Source organism: Fukomys damarensis, unplaced genomic scaffold, assembly GCF_012274545.1.
Source record: "Fukomys damarensis isolate Sample0158 unplaced genomic scaffold, DMR_v1.0_HiC HiC_scaffold_39, whole genome shotgun sequence".
NCBI lineage: Eukaryota > Metazoa > Chordata > Mammalia > Rodentia > Bathyergidae > Fukomys > Fukomys damarensis.
The window spans coordinates 32,794,402-32,800,557 of NW_022900951.1; the positions used below are offsets into that span (position 1 = coordinate 32,794,402).

The 6,156-nt window shown below is 37.2% G+C and overlaps 1 pseudogene; it reads left to right on the forward strand.

Moving 5' to 3' along the window:
- The first annotated feature begins 3,715 nt into the window (after positions 1-3,715).
- On the forward strand, positions 3,716-5,771 carry LOC104870549 (annotated as a pseudogene).
- Positions 5,772-6,156: the final 385 nt, after the last annotated feature.

Genomic DNA, 6,156 nt, shown 5'->3' on the forward strand with positions numbered 1-6,156 from the left:
TCACAAATTTTGAGACTGAGTGAGCATATTAGGGGGCTGGGTTAAACAGAGAACTCAATTGTTTCTTGCAGTATCACTGTTCCTTTGATACCCCAAGATCTTCAGAGCATGGAGGATCAGTTCTCACAAATAAAGCCCTCCAGGGTGTGTAAGTGCCACCTCTCGGAAATGTGCATGAAAGTTTCCACCTGGAGAAAATGAGGTCTAACCTGTTCTGTTGCACCCCCGGTATTAGTTCATTCATTCAACAAATATTTATTATTCTATTATGATGACTCAGGAGCAGTGTGTCTAGTTTCAAATTCTTTATACCAAAGTACGAACAGGAGGGCAAATCTCAGTTATATGGAGTCCAAGAATATTGCCCCTTTCTAACCTAGGTGAAACAAGCAAAACAACTCTTGCTCAGAAAATGTTGCTCAAACACTTTATACCTTTGACACCAAAACAGTTACCAACGTAGAGAGGTCTGTCCTATATTATTCTGGTCATGAGATGAAAAACCAGTGAAAAAGTGCTTGTTATTATGAAAGCTTCCTTCTTTGATCTCCCAAGCATCTAGCCACCAGCTATCAGTTGTTGCCAGCACAGCTTTTTTTAAAGTTTGGTATTTAGCATTTAGGAAACAAGTATTTTAAAAAAGACTAATGAAGCATTTTTTTTAAATCTCAAAGCTACTAAAGCTTTTCTTAGTTTTCCTGCTTTTGCAATATTGTGTTTATAAAATTTAAATATTTTCAGGCTTTGAATGTCCATAGTTTATAGGGGGGCAGATATGGGAGGAAATTCCTAGGAAGAACTTGTAAAATTGTGATTAAACATTAAAAGTAATGGGCACTCACCACGTCTGTGTTATTGCTGTTTGTATGAATGGGTGAATTCAGCTGGCAGAGATTTTTCTCTGCCCTGGTAGGTTGAAATTCCCTGTACTTCTGTAGATGACATGCCAAACACTGCACAGTTTATCAACTGGGAAGAGAAAACTGGGAACTGAATTCTCTACCAGTGTCTTAATGATCCTCACAGCACTGCTACAAGGGAGTCTCACCTCACATCATGGGTAAAATTTTGAAGGTGTGGAAGACCCAGTCTAACCCCTTTTTCCATTTTCACTAGTCTTTCCTTTTCTAACTTCATAATTAAATGCCATCAGGTCAGATAATGAGCATAGGCACTCATAGTTCTATGCTGGGTGTTGTTCTACAAGAGTCAGCCAGAATTTCCTATCTCATTAGCTAGGAAATGTATAAGGCTGTGTACATGTTCTTACACAAGTCAGCAGATGCTGCCAAGGAGGGAAAGGATATTAGCAAAGGCAAATTGCAATAATAGAAATAGCAATAGTGGACACCTGACCACTGTGCTAAACATTTTACATACACTTCATGAAGTTAACCCACCAACAGTACTGCAAACGTAGCCACTTTATTGCAATTTTGTTAGTAAAAAATGAGTCTGAGAGAAGATAAATAATAAGCAGACAACTAGTGGGTGATTATGTCAAAATTGAATCCACATTTGTCTAGCAACAGCATCCACGTTCTTTACACTAATATGTTAGGCAAGGTATAGTAACCAAGAATATTCTCATTTTTGTGCTAGGTACAAATTAGCCACTAAGTAGTTAGGTAACAGAGGTGGCATAAACCAAATATCTTGATAGCTTACAAAAACTAAATATCCTGAGTAGTGCTAATTTTGACTTTTTAGAAAAAACCTGCCAAGTCATGAGATTGCTTTATTTGGAGAAAAGAAAGCTCCAGTGACTCAATTGATATTTCATATTTATATATGTATATATACAAATACATATAATTTATTTATCAACCATTTTTGTTGTTCAGAAATGGCTGGTTACTGTTTGCATTTGTGTGTGTGTGTGCAAGTGTTATAAAACTGCATAAAGAAGAAACCAAATTATAAGAGGAAAGAATTTCTGAGCTATAAATATTGTTGAGAAAAATTCAAATATTGACAGAGGCTAGGAAATATGATCACCAGAGATTTCTAAAATGTGAAAAGAAGCTGGCCTAAGATTCTTTCAGAATAGTGGTCTTTTTTATTTTATGGTGGTTGTTGGGGAATGACACAGTCTAAGCAATTGCATATTCCAGTTAACAATTAAAACCAATAGATTGGCAATTTTGAAGTAATTATGATACTTCATAAGAAGAAACTAACTGCCCAAATACACTGCTTTGTGGATAAAAGAAAGGTCTTTGAAAGATAGTCCAGTATATGAGCAGAAATCACTGTGAGATCACATAATATGGATACTGTGCTTGACTGTCTTTAGAAAAAAAGCCCAAAATGGTATATTCTGAAACTCTATCCTTCAGAGTGGACCCCTGCAAAGACAGAAACCCTGATTTATATAAAAAATCAAATTCAAAATGTCTTCATGTATGTTTACACTAGAATCTTAAGTAATCACAACTTTACCATTGTGTTCGATCACTTGATTACTAAATGTTGCCTCTTCTTTGAGTTATGCAATTGCCAATTAAGGAACAATAAAAATCATCCCACCCACGCTCACAGAAAAAGCTAAACATTACTCTTTTGAGTCATACGGAGACAAGTCAGGGCATAGGAAATGAATCACTTTTGTTCTTCCAAAGAGATTTTAGAGAAAATCTCAGATAATCTTGAGTTATTTGATAAGAAACAAAATACCACTGTCTAATCATATCCCAGGAGGGAGTAAATGTGTTTGTATTCACTAAAATCCACCAGAGCGGTTGACTGGCATGGTAGTTAATCCAGACCTTGTTAATGAAGGTCAGCAGAGCTGTCTGATCATTGTTTTTTAGTAGGATGATCTGCATCGTTCATCCACAGGCTAACACATCATACTTAGACATCTGCACTCTCAACTACCAGCTGTATTCATTATCGGGTGTGCTATTCTGCGGGGACCAATGTGCCTGGCTCTGGGAGATCAAAGGTAACAAGTTTAACTATGTCCAACTTACAAAGGAAGTTAGCTGTAGGAAGGCCTGTAAGTATATGTTTTTATGTTTTTCTTTATAAAAAATAATCAAAACTTTAAAATCCATTTTGTATAAATAAATATAAATTTTGACATCTCTAAGATATGCAGAGCAAAGTGTGAGGAGATCGTAAAGGAGGAAAAGTGAAGCACATGGATGATATCAGCATTAATTAGAGAACAAAGAAACAAAACTAGGCAGCATTTTTTTTTTTTTTTGGTACCAGGGGTTGAACTCAGGACCTTGCGCTTGTAAGGCAGGCAGGAGAACCACTGAGCTAAATCCCCAGCCCTGAACTACCTCTTTGGATTCTCTCTAATTTGACTTTGTATTTCCTTCTATAAAGAGGAGGAATCTATTCAAACATCACTCCAAGACTATTCAGTTGGAGTGGTATGGTAGGACATTAGACCCACAGAGAAAGAACGTGAATCCTGGTGAGCAACTCAGATAGATCTGAAAAAATATGTAGTGGTAATATAACTATTGACCAGTTTTCTAATTTTAGAATTAATTAGTAGAAGCTGGGCATGGTGGCACACACCTGTAATGCCAGCATTCTGGGAAGCTGAGGCAGGAGGATAATAAATTTGAGCTCAGCCTGGACAATTTAGTAAGACCGTGTCTCAAAATAAATATTACAGAGCAGTCTTGCTATGTGTTCCTACATAGTGGGTGGCATCATATGGCAGGAGTGAATACAAAAGGAAAAGGGAGAGACAATGAGTCACCAGGTGTGCCAACCTGTTCTATGCATCAACAGCCATGTATTTTGCTCTATTTGTGTTGATTTGTGGTTGAAGAATAATAGCCAGGGTCCAGCTTGTAGAGTCCCCATCACTCCTGAAAATTCTTGCAAAGCGATTATCAGAGGAACAAGTGAAAGTGAACCTATGCTGAGCCAGACAGGAAGCACCTTTGGAAAACTAGACTTGAGTTACTTCATAAAGAATATGAGGAAGAAATAGATTGTTTGCAGAAAGGTAGAAGAGCTTAAACGTAAAAACCTCAGCTTGGAGTCACAGATCAAGTCTATTCTGGATCCTTTAACCTTGATGCAAGGCAACCAAAATGAAGGCAAATATCCAGTTGCAGATAATTTAAGTAAAATTGACTTAGAAACTGTAGAAGAATGGAAAAAAACTCAGAATGGCTAATGAAATTTATGAGAAAGTAAAAGACGACGTGGATAAATTAAAAGAAGCAAATAAAAAACTGAAATTGGAAAATGGTGGCCTGGGGAGGGAGAATTTACAACTGAAGGCTGAAGTTGATAACAGATCACCCCAGAAATTTGGAAAGTTTGTGGTTGCTGCTCTTCAGCCCAAAGTAGAACAGTATGAATGTGAAACCAGTCATCTCAAGAAAGCCCTGGAATGAAGTGATAATTATATAGAGGCACTAGAATCTCAAGTTGCACAACTGAAAAATTCAAGTGAAGAGAAGGAAGCTATGGAAGCCAGTTGCCAGAAAACACTTTCTGCAGATGGTAAGGCAGGCAGCAAGGAAGATGTGGCATCAAACAATCAAGGTGACAGTGCCAGAAAGCAGCCTAGCTCATCCACCTCTAGTTCTTCTAACCTGGCAAAACTTTCCAGCAGCAGACTCTCTGACACCAGCACTGCAAGACAGGAAAACACCAGCAAAACAGAACCAACCAGTCCTAAAAATGAAGAACTACATCAAAAACTGTGGAAGGAGTATAGGGTAATAAGTCAAGTAATTGTGTGCCCTACAAAGATGAAGAGCTTTATGATCTTCTAGCTCCTTGTACTCCTTTATCCCTTAGTTACCTTCAGTTAAATACTCCAGCAAATAGAGAGAGATCTGTGGTTAAAGCAGGAGCTTCCAAAAAGCACTAAAATCATCTCAGAAAGTTGGTGTTTGATGATTTTTGTGATTCTCCAAATGTTTGTAAAAAAGATTGTTCAGAAGCTAATATAAGTAGAAATGAAAATGAAATCAGAATGTTTTGCTTCTCCAGAGAGAGGATTTTGGGATTGTTGTTCTAAAAGCTATGCCCAAAGCTTGGAGTTTGAACATTCAGAGGGGAACATAATAGCAAACTCTGTTGGAGAAATATTTCCAAAATTGAGTGAGAAGTCAAGCTCATGTTTATCCAAGAGATTGAATTCTATTCGCTCTTTTGAAATGAACCAGACAAGAACATCCAGCGAAGTATCAATGGATGCTAACTACCTTGACAAAATCTCTGAATTGGATTCAATGATGTCAGAGTCAGACAACAGCAAGAGCCCTTGCAATAATGGTTTTAAGTCAGTGGATTTGGATGGGTTATCAAAGTAATCTCAAGGCAATGAATTTCTTGAGGAACCTGTTAAGTTGGAAGAAAGAACTGAGCTCAAGCTTCCCAAAGGTTCTCTAAATGTTGATCAGTTAGAAAATGGAAATGAATGGAAACCGACTTCCTTTTTTCTCCTTTCTCCATCTAACCAGGAAATAAATGAAGATTTTTCACTCCACCCCACTTCTAATCCAGAAACTAACGAAATCAAACTCCCAACCTGTTTGTTTCAGACAGAGTTTTCCCAGGGTGTTTTGTTAAGCAGTTCGCATCGGCTATTTGAAGATCGAAGGTTTGGGTAATCTTTGTTTAAGATGTCCTCACAGATTCACAGTCTTCATAACCATCTTCAGTCTCCTTGGTCTGCTTCCTTTGTGCCTGAAAAGAGGAATAAAAATGTAAATCAATCAATAAAAAGAAAAATCCACAGGAGCCTATCCAATGCCAGCCCTTCAAAAGCAACTAAAAGTTGACTTATTAGGAAGGTGTCATTTGTGTTTTTGTCCTGAAAAGACTATAAAAGTTTTTAAAGTTACTTTTTTCCTTTCATAAATACAATGTGAATTGATAATCTTTTGTCAAATGTCAAGTCAGAACAGTGGATTAATCTGTGATCCCACTGAACCTTTTCACATCATTTTGAAAAGACTTTTTGATCTTTTTATTTGGGGATCATTTTGACAAGAGAAGGAAGGGAGAGAGTTGTTTGTTTAATGAATGTATGTGTCTGGGCTCAATGTGTTTTGTTTCTTGAATCTTGTTTTTTGTTTGTTTGTTTTTCGTGTGTGTGTGTGTGTGTGTGTGTGTGTGTGTGTGTGTGTGTGTGTGCTTTCTTTTTCAGTACCAGGGATTGAATGC